Here is a 22,454-nt window from a genome sequence, read left to right as displayed (position 1 = left end):
GATGGGAGGAGGGGACAGCCATGGGAGGGAAAGGCTTCTCTACTAATAGCAAAACATGCCAGATAAAGAATATGAATTTATAATAGAAGGAAACATGATAAAGCTATAAAAGTGCATGGTCCCTATCTAGAACTGTGAAATATGACAGAAGTTCTATTCTATGATAACTTTTTATGAAGACAGAAAAGTAAAACAAAGCAGTCATTAAACTGATACGGTAACGCTATATGTATTCACATACACAAGGTCAGTGATATATTTTAATGAAAAAAAATGTTGCAGGAGAATATGCATTCTGTGTTTAGTTTCTGTAAGTAAAACCGTATATACTTGTGCATTGCAAAATATATAGAAAGAGACAAAAATTATAAATAGTAAGAAGTGGAATAACAGAAATAAGAAACCTTTAATATGCTTTTTTGTGTTGTGGTGGATTTTTTTCTAACAAGAAATATCATAGCTCTTGGATTAAATAAAAGAGAGAGGGGGGTTGAATTTCAAAAGATAATGAGAATGATTATGTGCCTGTTCATGAAACTTCTGTCACTATTGTGCCCAAAGTTACCTGGGTGTCCACCTTTCCTGACCCCCACCTTTTACAGCTATTTCAGTGATGGTCTCTGGTGCCTTTGAATGCGATAAGAAAGGTAGCATGGGACAAAGAAAAAAGAGAAACCAGCAAAAACTCTTTGAATAAATGAGAGTGTATTGCTGAGCACCACCACCAATTTATTTATTGTACATTCTTGTACCAGCAGATTCAATTCTCTCTTATTTCCTCCACATGAAAAACAGGAATAATAATCCCAAACCCCTAAATTATGTAAAGATGAAAAAAATGATAAAATATTGTATTACTTTGAGCTCCCAAGTAGAAAATTATTGTACAAATACCAAGGGCTGTTATTATTATCATTATTTTAATTATTAATAATAATGGTAATAACCACATTACCGAGATGTTTGTAATTTAAAACATTAACTCTTCCCTTCCCAGTCTGCATGGCATTGCTTTTCAAACTGATTCACCCTGTTTCTTAATTACTTCTTTGTTGCTCTCTCAGCAAGTGGTTTAATACTGAATTTCTCCAAATTAGATGTGGTATAAGTGTGCTAAAAAATCATTAAAATGGAGGAATAAAATCATTTTATATATCAACGGAAACATATAATTAACCCCCTTCTGCACATAAACCCTTGTCCAATCATCATTGTGGCCTGTTGAAACTTATCTGAAGTTCCTCCCATAAAATTACCTTCAGATAGACTGGTTGAATTCTAATAGCTTCAGTGGCATCAAATTTCTTTCTCTCTATTATTTTTTCTTTTCCATTTAGGGACATGTGTGATTAGACAAAGAATACAGCAGGTGAATAAAGCAGTTAAAATATGGGTACATTTTTATAAGCCCAAAATTGCCAAAAGAAAAGTTATATGTCCAGAGTTGCATTATCATTGTCACTTTTTAATGAGTACTAAAAAGAAGAGCATCCCAGTTGGTGTGGCTCATTGGTTGAGCATCGACCCATGAATCAGGAGGTCATGGTTCAAGTCACAGTCAGGGCACATGCCTCAGTTGGAGGTTTGACCGCCAATAGGGGCATGCAGGAAGCAGCCAATCAATTATTCTTTCTCATCATTGATGTTTCTATCTCTCTCCCTCTCCCTTCCTCTTACTGAAATCAATCAAAACTAATTTTTAAAAAATAAAGAGAAATGCAAAACAACAACAATAAAAACAAGGAGGGAAAAGGAACTAACAAATAAACTTTATGATAAATACTAGGGAATGAGAAGACAAAACTCACAGTGTGTCAAAGGGAAGTTTACCAGAAAACCCCTACACAACACCACCACCATGGACTGATTGATGAGGATCTTCAACTCTTTGCTCATTATCTGTAACTAGAGGTCCTGTGCATGAATTCATGCACAGGTGCAGTCCAGCCAGCCCACCCTGATCAGACGGATCAGGCTGGGCCTGTGGGGAGAGGGGACATGGGAGGTTGGCCAGCCAGCTTGCCCCATTGTTGAAATCCCGGTCGAAATCCCAGTTGAGGGGACAGTTTGCATATTAGCCTTTTACTATATAGGATGGTAAACAGCATGGATGTTCTTAGTTCACCTGTTTCACCAGGTCAGTCCAGCTGAGCTATTTTGAATGAACATGTGCACAATATCTATAAAGCTGGTGGTACCAAAGCATTGTTATAAACCACTTAACCCAGAGGTCAGCAAACTTTTCTGTGTGTCCAAATTGTAACTAAGGCTTTCTGGGCCACACAGTCTCTGTTGCAGCTATTCAACTCTGCCTTTGTAGCTCAAAAGGAGGCAAAGACAATACACAAACAAATGAGCATGTCTGTGTTCCAATAAAACTTTATTTCTGCACACTGAAATTTGAATTTTACAAACCTTTGCTTGCCATGAAGTATTTTTCTTCTTTTGACTTGTTTTCAACCATTTAAAAGTGTAAAAGTCATTCTTAACTCAAGCACTGTACAAAAACATGTGGTGAGGCAAGTTTGGCCTTTGGGCCATAATTTACTGATGATTGACTTAAGCAAGAGCTGGCAAGTCAATGCTAATTGCGTTGGGAAGCTATAATGGTCTTTTCTTTTTTCTAGTCTCACTTTCATAGCAAAGCTAATGTAGTTTATCGCTAATCCCATTGTCACTGAATTTGTTCTGACAATTCTCACCAAAACTTGTTCTATAGTTTGACAATAGATTTCTCTCTGGTCTACCAGTCTCCATATCATTCTCCATTACAGTAAGCTATCTTTCTAGAAGAGATATGCCAATGGCAGGCACTGCTTGAAACCCAAGTCAGCCTCAGTTAGCCTAGTATTCCCACTCTGTCCCATGAACTTTCAAGCTCTCTGTCTTTGCTCCTGCTGCTCCTATGTGGAGTAACTTAGAGTCTTTTTTAATATGCATATGTATAATTTATGTAAAACAAGTTACCAAGGTGGCCCACTCATACCTGAATTCCTCCCCTTAGCTCACACTTCCCCAGGATGGCCCATTTGATCAGTGCACCAATACTGGAAAGGGCTGGGGGCTATTTGGTTGTGTGTGTGTATAATAGAAAGAACTTTTTGAAAGTCAATTTTATTTTCATCTAGCAATATATCCATATTGTCTAAAAATTGAAATGCGACTTCTTGCCACTTAAGTCTTTAGCAATTGTTTTTTATTTACCTCTGAGTATTTGAATAATGTTCTCACATAGAGTCTATTCATTGCTTGCATCATAAAAGCCTGTGGGTATTTAAGAGCCGATTCAAAAAATCTGTTCACTCCTCATCTCTGAATATCACAGCTAAGTATGCATTCTGAACTCTTTGAGGATAGGGTCTAATCCTTACTTATTTTTATACTAGAGGCCCAATGCACTAAATTCATGCAATGGGGGCAGAGTGGTTGTCCCTTAGCCCAGCCTGCACCCTCTCCAATCTGGGATCCCTCTCACAATCCAGGATTGCTGGTTCCCAACTGCTCGCCGCCTGCCTTCCTGATTGTCCCTAATCACTTCTGCCTGCCAGTCTGATCACCCCCTAACCACTCCCCTGCCAGACTGATTGATGCCTAACTCTTCCCCTGCCAGCCTGTTTGCCCCTAACTGCCATCCCCTGCAGGCCTGGTCATCCCTAACTGCCCTTCCCTGCAGGCCTGGTCACCCCCAATTTCCCTCCCTTGCAGGCCTGGTCCCTCCCAACTTCCCTCTCTTGTGGTGGCCATCTTGTGTCCACATGAGGGCAGGATCTTGTGTGTTGGAGTAATGGTCAATCTGCATATTACTCTTTTATTAGATAGGATAGAGGCCTGGCTGGTTTGCCCTGAAGGATGTCCCATATCAGAGTGGGAGTTCCCTTGGGGCCTGGGGCGGCCTGGGGCAGCCTGGGCGAGGGGCCTGTGGTTGTTTTCAGGCCAGCCACTGCTCCTGGCAACCCAAGCAGAGACCCTGCTGTCTGGGGTTTATTTATCTTCTACAATTGAAACTTTGTAGCCTGGAGCAGAGCCAAGCCTTCTGCTTGTTTCGTAGTAGCAGCCATTTCTGTTGGGATTTATGTATCTTCTCTAATTGAAACTTTGTAGCCTTACACAGAGGCTTGGGATGGCCAGGGTGTATGGAAAGCTTGGCTTCCTCCATTGCTGGGGGAAACTGTAGCATAAACCAAACATCAGCTCTTTCCAGGTCCTTGGCTGCTGCCATTTTTGTTTGGATTTATGTATCTTGTATCATTGAAACTTTGTAGCCTTGAATGGAGCCTAGGCCACACAAGGGCAGATGGAAAGCTTGGCTTCCTCCATTGCCGGGGAAACCCAAGCCTTCCTCCTGCTCTCTGTGGCCAGTAGCCATCTTGGTTGGGTTTATTTGCATATTCACTCCTGATTGTTTGGTGGGCGTGGCTTGTGGGTGTAGCAAGGTGATGGTTAATTTGCATGTTACTCTTTTATTAGATAGGATTCTCTGAACATATGCTCAAGGAATGTTCCCAGAGGGAATTGAAGCTGACTAAACAAATTTAATCAAACATTTGTCAGTATCACATATGGGTTTTAAACTCTCTTAAAGCACTCTGGTCTCCCATAGTCTTGGAAAAGAACTTGGAATATGACACACAAAGAAAGACAGGTTAGACATTGTAAAGAATAATTGCTATTTAAGTAAGCCTGATTTCCATAAGACACTTTATGTAATAATGAAGCTTTGGTTAATATTTATATTTCACCTATGTTTAAAATATGTGATTTTTCAAAATGACTTGATATACCTATTATAAAGTACTATCATAGTACAAAAAGTGACAAATGCAAATAAAAGGACATTAATTTCAGGAGACACATATTATTTGAGATCACTGAATGTATGTTATAATATCTAGACAAAAGCATAATGAAAGATACCACAATAAAGTAACAATATAGTCCCTTATGATGTTGCTAATTCCCTACATCAGTGCTTAAGATTTAAAATATAATTTTTTTATATATTTTTTTATTGATTTTTTTACAGAGAGGAAGAGAGAGGGAGAGAAATTAGAAACATCTATGAGAGAGAAACATCGATCAACTGCCTCCTACACACCTCCTAATGGGGATATGCCAGCAACCAAGGTACATGCCCTTGACCGGAATCGAACCTGGGACCCTTCAGTCCGCAGGCTGATGCTCTATCCACTGAGCCAAACCGGTTTCAGCTAATTTATTTTTTTTAAGTGTAACTACAGCTTATTTCTTTAGCTCATAGGATTGTGCCTCCTTGTCCTATCCACACAAATCCTTCAGATGGTTTTTCTTACCAGAGGCATTGGTGAGATCTGTCATCTTTTTTATAGTGTCTACAATACAATTATAAAAATATCCAGGATAAAACTAAAAACTTAGCCCTAGCTGGTTTGACTCAATAAATAGAGTGTTGACCCTCAAACTGAAAGGTCCTGGGTTCAATTTCTGTCAAGAACACATACCTAGGTTGCAGGCTCAATTCCCAGCCCTGGTTGAGGCGCATGCTGGAGGCAACCAATCAACGTGTCTCACACATCAATGGTTCTCTCTCTCTCTCTCTCTCTCTCTCTCTCCTCCTCCTCCTCCTCCTCCTCCTCCTCCTCGTCCTCTTCCTCCTCCTCCTCCTCCTCATCCTCCTCCTCTCTCTTGCCCTCTCTCTAAAAATCAATGGAAAAATATTCTCGGGTGAGGATTCACCAAAAAAAGACAAACTTAAAGTTTATATATCTGTACCTGGATTATATGTTTTCACTGACTTTTTAAAACAATACAAACAAATTATTCCTTAATAAAATTACAAAAACATATTCTTCCCTGTCTACAATTACACAAACACCTCACAAACAGTTACTAGACAACTGTTTCCATTTTATTTTTTAAAACGCCAATGTAATGGTGGGAAGCTCATTGTTTTTAGTATGGATGTTTTTACTTATTTTCTACTTTGTTCTACACTGGAAGGTGGCTTATAAGGAGATTTTATATATAGATTTTATATATATATATATATATATATATATTCTATATAAAATATGGTATTAAGTTTAGAGATGAAAGGATAAAGCAAATGTAAGTGAAAAGATAAAATGGGAATAGAATTAAAACTGTATTTCATAATTTCCATGTAGACATTTCCTTAAGTCAAGCCACAACATTTATAGTTCTCTGGACAAAGAAACAAACAACCAAACTTTGGGCAGGTACAGTCTTCATGACAACCATAAGATAAAAACTGAGCAGTTGCTCAGAAGCAATACAATTCTTTCAGTTCCTCATTAAAAGAATCTATATAATAAAAGCCCAAGCAACTGTTTCGGCGGAATGACCAGAACGACCGGTGGCTATGATATGCACTGACCACCAGAGGACAGACCTTCAATGCAGGAGCTGTCCCCTGGTGGTCAGTGCACTCCCACAGGGAGAGCACCACTCAGCCAGAAGCCGGGCTCACAGCTGGCAAGTGCAGCAGTGGTGGCAGGAGCCTCTCTCACCTCCATACCAGTGCTAAGGAATAGCAAGCAGGCAGGCAGTAAGGAGAAAGGACTGAAAGAGGGCTCCTGGAGTGCAAGAGGGCGCAGGCTGGGCTGAGGGAACACCCTCCCCCAACCAGTGCATGAATTGTGTGCACCGGGCCTTTAGTTCTATATAATGTAATGAACTATGTTCTCTAAGCTATTCTTAGTACAGAAACAAAAATTTGTTTTATAATACTCTTAGAATGTCCTTCAATTCTAACAAATGGCATCAATTACTATTCATTAACAGCAGTGTGAAATCATTCAGATACCAAGTTCCATATTTTTTGTCTAATCATTATTGAAATGGCTCCTTATGGCATTTTCACAAGGTATCTAAAGATGATTGAAATCATAGACATTAAAACAGTGTTGCTTGTTACAGTAGTAAGTTTTTAATAAACATAGTATTGCTTTATACAGTAGGAAGTTTATAATAAATATTGTGAATGACAGAAAATTCTACCTCTCATTAAACTTTAACTTAGGCAAAACCCATAGCTTAACCATGCCTATATTTAACCAACCATAAAACTACAGTGATAATCTTTCCTCCCACCTACTTTAACAGGAAGTTGTGAAGATAGTGCCTGATATTCTCAGACTTTGTTTTATATAAGCATTAGTGGCAATTCAACAGTAAGGAATGTCTCTGATCTCCACTGTGTTATCATCAAGGTCTTTATTAAGTTTCTAACCTGAGATGGTACAGCATAGGAAATTTAAGTTGACACTAAACTCTAGAAATTTACAATCATAGATAGATGGGACACAAAACAATTTTTTTTAATATTAAGTAGTTATTCATTTATAGACTTAAAAATTAAGCTATTTAACCTTTAACTCCACTAATACATTTGTTTTCTTTTCCTCAAACTCTTTCCAGTTCAAGATAGTAAGTTGGCATTATCTGAGTAAATACTATTTAAAAGCAGCAGTTTCCCACAGAAATGTTGACAAGGAGTGCCATTGCAGCTCATCATAGGGAATTATACACATTTAAAAATATGGAATAAAAATAAGAATTAATGAGGAATGTGTGAGTATTCCATGGCAAGTCTGTCACAAGAAAAATGATTGAGAAGCCTGAGCTACAAACACAGACTTTCATTCATTAACTTTTTGCATTATTAGATGTTTTTCTACCAAGTTTTTTCTTGTGACTTTGTCTAGATACCTCATGTAAGAGTTGGCATGATATAGTGGAAATAACTCTGAATTGGAAGACTAACTACCTGTGTCTTAGTCCTAAGCGTTCATTTAAAGATTGAGTCCTTTCACTTAAATCCTAAGTTTCTCAGGTGAGAAATCTATTATATTCAACATCATAAATTCTAGCATCTTCTAACCCCCAACTTGTATGATATTGAATGTGCTTTCATAGTCTTTATTTTTTAAATATAATGGGGATTTATATTTTTCATGTTATAATAGAATAGAATTTACCATGCAAATTAATATAATATTATAAGAAAAGTATTCTTTTATCCAACAGAACCAAGTATTTTCAGTTACCAATGTCCATTGCCTTAATCAATAACTTGCTACCAAATCAATAACAATACTACCAAATCAATAACTTGTCTAAATTTCAAACCCGTATAGCTACCTGCTTACTGTTTACCACAACATTTGAATGATAATATTCTTCTCATCATTTAAATTTAACATGATTATGGTAGAAACTCACAGGTGCCTATCCCAAATATTTGTTCTTTTTCCTTAATAATAGAATCTTTGATTTTGGGCTGAGACTCCTGGAAAATAGAATAGTGTCCTTTATCCCTAGGAGTCTCCTTTTAAATAATTTCTACTAATGGAATCTCTATTCCTATGGCTAGAATCTTGATGTGCATGTCCTAGCTAGAATACATAAGTGCTATTTGGAGCTCAGCAATCATATTGAACCATGATTTGGAGGATATAAGTTTATGCCAGCGGGACCTCATGACAGTAGGAGCCAAGATTCCTAATTACTTTGTGAACCTCCCTATCAGCCATCATCTGCCTGCTTTCAGACTTGTTTTACATGAAACTGAAATAAAATTACATTTCATACACTAAAGCCACTTTACCCTAGATTTCTGGCCACCCATAGCTACATTTAATATATTTACAATATATTGTACAAAAGAGGTTAATTGCGATCAGGTAAATACTATTTTTATGTAACTACCTTTGGGGGAAAAAAGGACATCAAGAAACATACTTAATCTCATGCAATTTCTGTATATGAGAAGATGACAAAAATATTTTTACTTAATATTCTCTTGCAGCATAAATTTGAAATACAAGTAATACATCTAATACTAATAAATCAGGACATCAAGTTTCCATTGAGGATCTCATCATAAAAAGCTCTGGGACTTTAAACAAATGACTTCCATTTTCTCACTTAGTGGATATTGGCCTGGGCTGTAGTGTCAGAAACTTGGGTTTAGTCCTGGCTCTTCCTCTTACAGATAGGTGACTCTGAGCAAATTACCCTTTACACCTGTTTGCTCTAAGAATCTATGAGTCAGGCCAATGATCAGCCATGAAGTGTAGAGTTTAGTGTAAGGATTTATAACTTTACTTATGAAACCTTAATCTATCTTTGCTTTGAATACAGTAATATATGTACAAGTGCTTAGCTATGGCTTCAATGTATTGTATAGATTGAAAGGTTGGTTTGTAATATTTTGGATATATTATTTACAATATCTGGTATTCTCTTGATTAGGAAAATTGAGACACTAAGATTAAACTAATTGTTTGGAGAACAAGGAAAGTTAACTCTGCTTAATCAAGGGATCACTTGTGATTCCAGGGATCATGGTGTGGTGGAGGCAGCAGGGAGTACTAAAAAGTATAGAACTGCAGTTAGAGTAAGTATGTTCAAACTCCAACTCCATCAATCACTGACTCAAAAGTGTAGAAGTCTCAGTCTTCCTAACTTTTGATATTCCTATCTGTAAAATTATGATGTTAATATTATCTGCCTCGTAGGGTTATTGATAGATAACAAGTAATATATATATATATTAGGAATTGTATGTAAAGAACATATCATCCTATATAATAAAAGGCTAATATACAAATCAACCAAACAGTGGAAAGACCAATTGCTAAGATGTGCACTGACCACCAATGGGTAGACGCTCAATGCAGGAGCTGCCCCCTGGTGGTCAGTGCACTCCTACAGGGGGAGCACCACTCAGCCAGAAGCCCTGAGCTGGGCTCATGGCTGGTCAGCACAGCAGCGGTGGCAGGAGCCTCTGCCACCACTACAGCAGCACTAAGGATGTCCAACTGCCAGCTTAGGCCCACTCCCATGATCAGGCCTAAGCCCCTGAGGGCTCCTGGACTGCAAGAGGGAGCAGGCCAGGCTGAGGGACCTCTCAATTGTATGAATTTTGTGTACTGGGCCTTTAGTATTATATACAAATACTTATATATTAATAAATGTATTCTTACTATATGTACCTTCTCTGAATTTTACTAAATGTGACCTGATAAGCTTTAGAATTCTATATGAGTCCAAATGGTAATAGTAATAATAATAACAATATTTTCAGGGACATGTAAACACCTGTGTTAATTTAACTTTTCTGCTTGACAATATTGGATTCAGGTGAACTGGGAGAATAGATTCTATCTCTAATGATCAATATCCCTGTGACCACATGAAATTACCTAATCTTAGAAAGTTGTATCCCTTACCTTATAGAATGCAATCAGCAATGCTTGCTATCTACTAGCCTCAGAGGTGAAGTGAGAGGGAAAAAGAAAGGTCACTATGCTATTACTTGAAGGACCTTTTCTGATAATTCTGGATGTAGTAAAGAGTGTAAACAGGTTAGGAAGAGACCTCCTCTGTATCTATGGTAATTATAGTCTAGGGAGGATCATAAAAAGGACATCCACATTTTGAATCCAAGCAGCACACAGGACAGTTGAATCAGCATAGCAATAGAACCCCCTAAGTAGGTAAGGGAGTCATTGTGAAGATAGTATAGCATTGTAATAAGAGCATAGGTTTGGTGTCAGATAAACCTGACTTAATTCCCAGGTCTGCCATTTATTGCCTTTGGGCAAATAATGGTACCTGTGAGCCTCAGTTTCCTCATACATGAAATGGGTATAATTCTATAATCATAAGTTGTTATAAAGATTAAATGTGCATGGTATTTTAGAAAAGTAGTTGGAACATACTACATGTGAAACAAATGATAGCAATTACTTTTTTTTTCCTGCACTGACATATAGTTTGACTTTAAACAAAGTGCTAAATCTTTCCACAGCTTTTGCAGCTTAAAAAATAAAAAGATATCATCTGACAACTTCAGATGAAAAGTTGCAAGATAGCATTTAATGATGACTGTATGGTACTTTGAATTTCCCGAAGCTTTTTGTACGTGGAATACCACCTCAGAATTCGTATTCTAAAAATCTCAGAAATTGCCCAACCCTGCGGGTGATACACATGCCTGGGAGAAGATTGTGCTTGCGGGTTCTGGCATGACTAGGTCTCTCTGCAGCCTGTTTTTCTTTCTCCACCTCTTAAAACTTCCCTAATCTCTAATCTACTCATTTCTAAACATATTAAATTGGGCTTGAAACGGAGAGCATTCATCACAATTCTCATTCACCATCTTTGATGAAAATATGTCCAAAGAAGTCTGCTTTGAGAAGTTTTTAGTAGAGTTCTAAACCCTAACCCTGACAAAGCCAAGAAATGCAGCCGGAGTGCCCATCTCAGCACTGACCATCTTTGAAGACCTGCTCCACAACTGCCCAACTCACCTCATTCCCAGCACTAACGTCTCAGGCACTACAAACCTATGAACCTCTGTGCTGATATTGAAGCACGTATCAGGCAAATAATGTCACTTCTTCTTGAATGTTCCTATTCATTCCCTCTTTATAGTGAAGCAATGGCATATTTTCGGAGGAAAGCAGAAAGCAGTGGTCTATTACACAATTAAAGTTACTATAGACTGATGAATTTCCTCCGTGAAATGCTGCACTAAGATGAACTTGATTTTTAACACAATAGCAAATGTTGTAATCATTTTTATAAAATAGGGATGATGTAACTGAAGCGCTATACTCTCAGTCACTGATGGCCTTTGAGATAGGGTGAGAAGGTTAGGTCATGTTCTCATTTAAATACAAAGACAGTTTGGAGAGTATTAAATAAGGGCAGTTCACGCACTCTTCAAAATGTTTTTAAACCCTTCCTCCTTAAGCATATATGCGCATTATTTCACATTAATCTGTATGTGATCTGTTTCTTTGCATACACATTGTATAGGCACGTACGGGTATACCTACCCACACACACATTTTCTCCATATATGAATATGCATGTGTGCATGTTTCCCATTTCTCTGTTAGACTGCAAACTTTCCAGAAACTCTTTTTCTTAGGTCCCCACACCTGATAGACAATATGTTACAACAGAAAAGTGTAGGCTTTAGAACCAGAAAGGCCAAGGTCAGATTCTAGTTTCAACGCTTAGCTGACCCTGGACAAGCTGAGCGCTGTTATTTCATCTTTGAAAACTGCGATCACAAATGACTGCTTCTCAACGTATTGTTCAAATTAATGAAGGTATCATTTTACAAAGTGTATGATACTTAATAGATGTTCAGCAGATAGTTTCCCTCCACACAAAACTGAGTACACAATGAGAACTCACTACAAGCTGTTACAGGGACCAGGACTGATCTCAGCTGAAAGAGAAGTGAGGCCCAGGGTTAAACAGTTGGAGCACGATCGTACAGCAACCTTGGACCTAACTCTCAATACAGTGGCCCTTCAGCATCACTATCTATTGACTAATCTCAGGGGGGAATATTACTAGAAGTGTTTTGTATAAAGGTTTTCCCTATAAACAAAGAGATTTTTAATTTGAAAATGACCACCTTCCCTGTTTGACACAAACTACCCAAATAATGCCAGGAGCCTCTCTTCTGCTTCCCATGTCTCCTTAAATTATCTTCTCCTCATTAATCATCACTACTACGTTGCATAAATGAGTGCTCTTTCCCTTCAAGGGAAAGGTGACTAAGGAAATAGCACCTCCCATTAGGATATAATTACACCAATTTAAATTTTTAAAAAGGGCTACCTCTTTAAAAGATGACCAATTTCATTTCTGCCTTAATTTCTTTATATCTTACCATCTCCTTTCTTTTTTTTATGGCTTTACACTGTATCAATTCTTCTCAAACTTTTAGTACAAATAAGAATTACCTTGTGTATCTTCTAAAAAATACATTTTACATGCCTCAACCAGAGATTTATTAGAATTTCTTAAAGGAGAACTGGATGTTTCTATTTTTAATAAGCATCCAGTGAATCTAATGCAGGAGGTTCATGGGCCACATACTGAGAGACAGTCATATTGCATGAGTAAAAATTAAAGTTGTCCATGATGTTTAATTTACATATGACTCATTTCACCTTCATCTATTTAAATGTATGTAAATATTTGTGTGTGTATGTGTTTTAATATATTTTATTGATTTTTTTTTTAACAGAGAGGAAGAGAGAGGGATAGAGAGTTAGAAACATCCATGAGAGAGAAACATCGACCAGCTGCCTCCTGCACATCCCCTACCAGGGATGTGTCCGCATCCAAGGTACATGCCCTTGACCAGAATCCAATCTGGGACTTTTCAGTCCGCAAGCCGATGCTCTATCCACTGAGCCAAACTGGTTTCAGCAAAATATATATAAATATTAATGTTTATAAATTTTGTCTGCTGACCTGTAATTCTTATCAGTGGTTGCTGGTGAATACAGTCAGCATTCATCCTCATCATCAGTATATATATACAGGGTGGGCAAAGAGTTGGTTTACAGTTGCTCATATGGAAAACAATACAATAATTAATAAATAATAAATGAATAAACTTTCATGAACTCATAGCTGTAAACCTACCTTTGGCCATCCATGTATTAATAAGAAGATTCTTCTCTACCCAAATCTCTTCCCTATAAACTTATTCTTAATGAAGTTTTTCTTTAACTTTCTGCTATGGGTGTTTGCTCATAAAATTCACATGTTCTCTTCATGCTCAAAAATCAGTATAAAATAAGAATTTGGGGAAAACAGCAGCATAAAGAATGTTTACATGGTCTAAATTTCTTCTTACCCTTAAATTAAAAAATAGTGATTCTCATTTAGAACAACTAGAGTAGGGGTGAGGGCTATCAGAAATTTGACTAAAGAGGAATGTGCCATTCAATAAAATCCTCCATCTGTTTCTTATATGACTTCCCAGTTATGAATCAATGTTCTTAAAGATAAATTGCCTGCATATATCCTAGTATTTCAATCATATTTCTTTCATGCAAGCATTGCTGTTGGTACACTTACTCTATTAAATGTGCATAGTAAATTTAACCCCTTCTCACTCTAGTCCATTCTCTTAACATCATCAAGGTCAACTCAGACATGATAGGCTCCACTTTTTAGATCAGGATTGTATTTTATTCATTTTTCTTTTTTTTCTTGAGATGTACTTCCATCTCCTCTAAAGCAGGACTTAAGTAGGTACATCTTTTGCTTCAAATTAGAGACTATACATAGAAAAATTCATTCTAATACCCCTCTGCCCTCCTTATAGCTCCTCTACACAAATCCCAGACTCACTCAGACCCAACATAGAACAAATCTGAAATATGTTGGATATCTTGAGTTTGATAGATATTCTAACTTTAAATAAAACACTACTTTATATGGTAATAGTCTTAAAGACAATGCAGGCAAAAAGTATAAGACATAAAACCATCAAGGACCAGAGAGAAATACATGCAAAGGCAGGGAGTCTTGAAAAATCTGACTAAATCTGTAGTGTCTTTAGCTCTTAGTTTTTCCATGAACATATGTAGAAGAGTATTTAACTTCTCATGACAAGTATGTAGAACTCTCTATCGATGACAGAGCCCTCTTCTCAAAGTAGAAATAAATCTCAATAAAAGATATACCAATACATCAACCAGAGAAAATAAAATTTTAATCTGAAGATAAAATTATTTTCAGAGTCCAGATTTATACATGGAAACCTGGATAATGTTTCATTTCTATCTTTGAAAGAAAACAACCCCAGAGTAATTATGATTAACCTATTAGAGAACAACTTCTTTCAGGCAGGTACATCATTAGATTTATTTTTTAAATCCAGCTAGAATAGTCTAGTCATAATGCCTTTTAAAATTATTACTCACTCTTTTAAGACATGTACAATTTTTTAAAGTTAAACTATTTACTTATATAAATAAATGTAATTTGGATCTGCATGATTTCCTATTTCTTTATCATGTATGCCTTTGAAAATAAGAGTATTTTCTCAATAAGACAAAGCTAAAACATGTCCTTTTAGCCCAAGCTAAAAACTTGTTCTTTTCTTCTTCAAACAAACAAACAAACAAAAAAAAACAACTAAAAGACAGCTGTTCAAGCAGTATGTACCTTTATCTGTTGTTGAACTCTTCTGAAAGTATTTAGAAAAACATTTTGGACAGGACACTAGAGAATAAGAAACAGAAATACGGAAAGAATAGAAATCTATTTCTTGATGTAATTTCATGTTAAATATAAAAAGTATCTTTCTATGTTACGCAAAATAAACTAGAGATCTATACATTTCTTGATGTGGTTTATGTCTCATTTTAAACTACAAGCTAATTTAAGACCAAAAAAAAAAAAAAGGAACTCACCGATGCATTTCTGACCAGCAAGGAAGAGTCCTGTGGAGACGGAGGTCTGCAGTCAAGTGTATACATCCAGGCTCTATCAGCAACTTCCTGGGCTGGATGAGGTGAAGAAAGAAATCACTGATGATCTAAACAGAACCAGTCTGACAGGTCATGGCTAGTATGATGGGAACTGTTTGTGTAATAGTAGGACAAGTCAGATGTAACAGGGAGCTAGAGAATGTAAGTAATTTATAAATACTTTCTAGGAGTGGAAACTTAAAAACTATTGTCTTAAGACTCTAACTTAAAAGTGTTCATGTAAATCTGAATATTTCGAAAAGTCAGATGTTTAACTCTAGAAAGAAACTCTAAAGCCATCTTACTCAACCTCTTCATGTTTCCAATGAAGAAACTGAGGTTTAAGTTGAATGACTTGGTCAAAATCCCATAATTTATGAACCACCAAACCAGGAGGAACACTCTTCTTTGTTGTTTGTTTGTTTTTATAACTAATCTGGCATACTTTCCACTCTACCATGCATATAATGAAAGTTTTCCTTCGGTATTGACTGTAATCAATTATTGAAAATACAGTAGATCAACTGAAGGACTTGTATGCATGCATATAAACATAACCAATGGATACAAGACATGGGGGGGGGGACATGGGAGAAGGCAGGTGAAGACATTTGTGGGTGGGGGGGTGTAGGAGAGGCTGGGGAGAGGTCAAGGGGAAAAAAGGGAGACACATGTACTACTATTTGTAATGCTTCAAACAATAAAAAATAAAAAAATAAAAAATAAATTTTAAAAGAAAATATAGTAGAGATTAGAAAAGCATTAATATATTAAAAGTATGTGTCATAAAGATACTGCTATAATTTACCCAGTAATTAATTAATTAACAGGAAAGAAGCAAAGGGAAAGCCAGACAATATAAGCATGCCTTTTGTACAGCTGTACCAGAAAGCTACAATTTAGCACTCTCCATCTCTGTTCCCCGCAGATCCTGGGGGGAGGGACTGGACAAAAAAAAAAAAGAATAGACACATGTCCAGTAAGGTCTGAATGAAAGGAGAAAGGTGATTGTTTGTCATTCACACCTGGGAGCAAGGCATTGGCCAAAATAAGCATAGCCACTACAAGGGCACAAAATCTGAGATATATAAACTCGAACAAAGGGAGTTCCCCTCGTGGGCTCCAGCTCTCTTGTTGCAAGGGGTGCCCTCCTCTGCACTCACCACATGGCCCAGAGCCATGTGGACTCCCCACACACAATGGACGATGGACTAATATTAGCCTGATGCTGTGCTAGACTCAACTCCACCATGGAATGGAACTTTGGACATTGACCTCGCTTTTAGTTCTACTAAAGCCCCAGCTCCACATTTTCCAGGACTGATTCAAGGGAAATGGGACTTTGGAAACCAAAGGATGTAACTTCATGAAAAGAAAGCTTTCCACTACATCTCATCCTCCCGTGGGGGCCTCCAGAAATTCTTATTCCTGTGGTACCCCAAGAACCCCACTCCCACTAGCAACAGAGAAATTCCACCTATGCAATTCTCCAATAGCAATAGTTTCTCAAAAAAAGTTAAGTAGTTTACAAACTAAAACAGTATATTTCTTTCATATGCTAGAGACAAGCACATGAGCTAACACTGAATCATTATTGTCTTATTCGTGGAAAGTGAATAATATATTTTTAAATATGTTCACCCCTAGCCAGTTTTGCTCAGTGATTAGAGTATCGGCCCATGCAACAAAGGGTCATGGGTTCCATTCCTGGTCAAGGACATGAGGTTTGATCCCTAGCCCCATCAGGGCTTATTCAGGAAGCAACCAATTGATTTGTCTCTCTCATCTTGATATTTCTCACTTTCTCTCCCTCCCCCACCCTCTCTCCCTTCCACATTCTCTAAAAATCAATGGAAAAAATATCTCAGGTGAGGATTATGAAACAAACAAAAATGTGTTGTCATGTGTGTATGCAAAACTCTGTGTATTTGTGTCACGTATACTCTTTAAATTGCCTTCCCTATCCCGATAAAGTAGTGTTTCTCCTCTGTGCCCTCATAGCATCATAACACTTAGCATATTATGCTAGAATTTTTTGTGTACTTGTATCTCAACTCCACTAGACTGTGAATTATTAAAAGACATAAACCTATTCCTAAATCATATGGCTCTCAAATTATGTGTGAAAAGAAGGAAGAGCAGGTAAGTATAAGGAGGTATATGTAACTAATCTTTAAAATCACCATAAAGTAAGCAAATAGGTTCTTTTTAATGTTCTTATGCATCCATTTATCCAATGGCTCATCTGAACAGATATGTAAGATGGAATCCACAGTGAAGTGTGGGCTTAGGCTGCCAAGAATTGAATCACTCTTTAGCAGTAACCCCCAGAAAGCCTCTATGTTGGGGCACACTATACTTGAGACTAGAGAGACCATGGCATCTACCCTGTTTCGGGTCAATAGATTATAATGCTGTAGCATAATATTATATGAATTCATATAATAATATTATATGAATAACATTATATGAATATTATATAAAATAATATTATAAGTTAATTACTATATAGTATCAGTTTTTTGTCTACTCACTAGAAAGAGCAATTTAGCCAAAAATAAAAGGGTAACAATAATGAAGTAAAAGCTTCCTTACTATGAGGTTAAACTGTTCTTATTATACAGCCTTTAAAAAGTGAAATTCTCACTAATGAAACGTTAATCTGGTTGAATAATACCATGTTTTATTTTATACTCATGTTTTATGGAAATATTAATTATACTCTTGCTTTTGAAGAAAAACAGAGTCTTCCTCAATCAAGGTATAACTGGAGGGCTAAGATTTGTCAGATTCACTTTAACAGAATCTCATGATTTTTTTTTAAACCAAAATCTAGATTCTAAACTAAAATACTAGTAAATCTTTTTACATGTCTTATGGTATATATACTTAGGATTATATATTCCTAATGCTGAATTGTTTAAAATCCTATGAATATAAACTAGAATTTATAGAAAACCAGAGATTAAGGCTATGTAAATAGAAGATAAATATATATCAACCTAATGATATCAAAAGATTACTATAAGAATATGCTTCCTATGTTAATATCTTCCATTCAGGCTACTCAGAGAGCATAAACAGTGTGTGCCATCAAATTTCATTATATTACTTACACTTTAGTAGATATTTGAAGAATGACAGGGAAAGAAGGAAGAATGAAACATTGGACTCTATCAAACGGAGTATTGCATGTACTTAAGCTTTTCTTTGATAGCAATTCTTAGAGTTGTAGGATAAAAAGCACAATCATTGTTTGAATTAATTGATCTCTAAGAGAGGGGGTAAAAGGCTCTTAGAGCAAAAGTTTGTCTTTCATTCAAATATTCATTTTCTGTGTCTCGGTTTTTCAGAAGTCATAAATTGCATTCTGTAATCCTTTTGCGCTAAATTATGGTATGAAGAAAATGTATTCAAAGATGTATCCCCCTCTTTGTGTCTGAGATCAGGGCAGTCAGACTCCCTGTGACCTTCTGCACAATGAACAGCAAAGTCAGAAGGAATATATTTGTGGCTCTGAAACTCACAGCAGACGTTATATTGCACAATTAGTAAAATAGTAACATGGCCACAGGCATTTTTACCAGCCAACAAACCATTCCATAGTCTTTCCTGTACACGTCAGTATCATAACAATGAGGCATGTGATGGCTGTAAGCATGACTATGCTAAAGAAGTATAGTGCCAGCGTGGCTAGTCATGGATGATTTTTATCATTTTTTAAATATCCCCCTGCTTGAACCATAATATATATATATATGGATGCACATGAATGGTAATGATTAATTTATGAAAGCATAGCTTATCTTTGTATTGCTAGAGCAATCCTTTTATTGGCCAATTAACTGGGTAGTACATTATAGACTGACCACTGTTATTAAACTAGTGAATGAGCTAGTTAGCAGATAAACACAGCTATTGTCATTTGCAAATCCATTTTCTCCTATCATGTATTGTTTTGAAGGGGACTGCACCTTTTTAGCTGAGAAAACAAAGAGCATCAATATAACTAATTAATCTTTGCTTCTATCTCAGCAAAAAGAGTTCATGTAAAAGAGCAGCTGAAGAACAAGCTATTAGTCTTATCAGCAACTTTTCTGTGTCAAAATATAATTCTGTGACACAAAATATAAGAAAATATAATTTTCTTAGCCAAAATATAATTTGTTTTCTCTGTTCCTCTAAGATGTTCTGCATCTGCTATAACTGTCTTCAAAATGCTGGAGATAATTTTTCTTGACAGTGAAGGAGGCTCTGTTAAGCTTTACAATAGATAATGATACATATAACAAAAATATACGATAACAATGTTAAAACGATGTTTTTATTGTTTAATTTATTGAGATATACAATATAGATTGGTTAATATTTTTAAACTAGTGGGTGAAGAAAGATAACATTTTGGGTCCCATTTTACTTTTAAAACAGTTTTTTGCAATTAATCTTTGAAAATCATTTTGAAGATTAAACAATTTCATGTTGGGGGATCAGCTTACAGTCTTCTGAACAGATTCTTCCTGGGATACAAAGTAAATTTTATTTATCTATACTATATCTTTACAAATACAGCCCCCCCAAAATATAAAATAAATTGATAAAATAGGGATCAAATTCAAGAAAAAATACAAATGTAAATATGTTCTACAGATTGTTTATACTTGTTCTGATAGAGCTGCAAATTTGGCTTCGGAGTTTCTGGCAGTAAGGATAATAAAGGAAACTAAGAACATGTTTTATTATTGAAAGGAAGGAAACACACCAAGGAAAAATTTTTTCTGACACTAAATTTTTGAAGAAATTTCTCACTTAAGGTTACACTGAACAATGCATTGAAACTAATAATTGTATTCAAAGAGGTATACATTTTTTAAAAATATGTTGATGTTTCTTTTTTTTAAGATTTAACCCATTGGAACTAATAATTGTATTCAAAGAGGTATACATTTTTTTAAAATATATTTTATTGATTTTTCACAGAGAGGAAGGGAAAGGGATAGAGAGCTAGAAACGTCGATGAGAGAGAAACATCGACCAGCTGCCTCCTGCACACCCCCTACCAGGAATGTGCCCGCAACCAATGTACATGCCCTTGACCGGAATCGAACCTGGGACCTTTCAGTCCACAGATCGACGCTCTATCCACTGAGCCAAACCGGTTCGGCAAAGAGGTATACATTTTTAGGGACACCTGATACATATGTTACTGATTGAGGGAAGATCAATTTACTTTCTTAAACCAAAAGGGCATTTGACAGAATTAATACTTTATCAAAACTGAGGAGCCTGGATGAATTTTACATTTTAATAAAATAAAATCCCATGAGATTATGATTTTAGATGAATGTACTTTGATTTAGTAGATCCAGTGTGCTTTGTATTATGTTTTCATTGTCTGGTTACTTGTGTAATATATTACAACAGGAATATAAATGCAAGATCATTTTATTTATATTCAATCAAGGCTTCCAACCCTGATGTATCCAATCTCCTTTTCACATTCCTTAATGGAATCTTGTCACAGAGCATCATTTTCTACTGCAGTTATTAGAATTTGGGTCTAGTTTAAAACTTCAACTGTGCATCGGATACAGATAAGATCACCTTCTGTTCTCCTCAATGCAAGCTTACATTGGCTGCTTGGAATAGAGAAGTTGGAAGGCTCCCCCTTCCTCACTGCTTAGCTCCTCGACTTTTGCAATCAGAGAAGGAAGGTTATCTGTTCCATTTTCAGTTATCTCTGTGGGGTTATTCATAGAAAGGGAAGAGGTCACTTTGCTCTTCTTTTCAATTATGAGCAATAGGGGAAGTCCTACTGAAATACTAAAATCTTGTTTATAAGTGTATCTAGTTATGTCCCTTAATTTCCACTAGATTTATAGAGGTATTTTTTTTTATCATGATGTTCAATCATTTCTGTTGATTCTTTGTATGTATCTATTAATAACCTAAAATCACTTGACTATTCCTACCTCATTTCCACCACGTGGGTCTTCTGTTTGCTCTTAAACCCCTTATTTCAGTTCTACCTGATGGCCTTTATGCTGTTCCTACTTCCTGGAATTCTCTTCCCATTGATATTTCCAGCATTTATTAACTTAACCTACGTGACACACTGGTAAATGTGGGATTTGGGTAAAAAGCTGGGATTTGAGCTCAGTCAGTCTAGTTCTACTTTAAAGCCTGAGTGTGTTAGCAATAATACGTTAGTACTGCATTTTTAACTTCTATAATACATTGGTGGTTTTCCAGCTTTAAGGTTTTTTTTGGGTTTTTGTTTTGTTTTGTTTTGTTTTTTGTGTTTTTTTTTTTGTTTTTGTGTGTGTGCGTGTGTGTGCTTTTTAAAAATATATTTTTATTGATTTTTTTACAGAGAGGAAGAGAGAGGGATAGAGAGTTAGAAACATCGATGAGAGAGAATCATTGATCAGCTGCATCTTGCACACGCCTTACTAGGGATGTGCCTGCAATCAAGGTAGATATCCTTGACCGGAATCGAACCTGGGACCTTTCAGTCCTCAGGCCAACGCTCTAACCACTGAGACAAACCAGTTTTGGCTTAAGTGTTTTTTATAAGTCATTAAACTCAAGACTTCAAGACTATGTATTTTAAATCTATAAGGTTAATCAAGAGAATATATGTACATTATCTAAATTGTCTGAGGAGAGGCATTTCTTTACTTATAGTTTTATGTAATACCTCATTCTAAAGAGAGATAGAGAGAAAGGAGGGGATATTTAACAATATTAATGATTTGATAGGTGATTGCATAGAGGATATTTCCTAATACAAGAAGTACCCAAATTAAATTAGATTAGGTGGTACTAGGTTAATTGAATTTGAACTGCAGAGTCTAGCAATAGTCATAGAAAGTTATGTTTGGCATATATGTTTCTGTTTGGAAATTATAAAATGATTTTGATTACAGTGAAAAGACAGGCTCATTGATATTACAGTCTCTTTTAAGGAAATAACTCTGTTCTTTTTCATTTTTTATTCCTCATAGTATCTAACACAATGACTGGTTCAGCAGAATAACTCAAAAGCATTTACAGAATTACTAGATATCCTATATAATAAAATCCTAATATGTTAAGTGCCCGACCATTTGTTCAACTGTTTGGCCAGTTGCTATGATACACACTGATCACCAGGGA

The sequence above is a fragment of the Pipistrellus hanaki genome, assembly GCF_964339955.1.
Source record: "Pipistrellus hanaki genome assembly, chromosome: 1".
NCBI classification, from domain to species: Eukaryota; Metazoa; Chordata; class Mammalia; order Chiroptera; family Vespertilionidae; genus Pipistrellus; species Pipistrellus hanaki.
The sequence above is the reverse complement of the archived record's forward strand: the minus strand, read 5'-3'. Positions refer to the sequence as shown.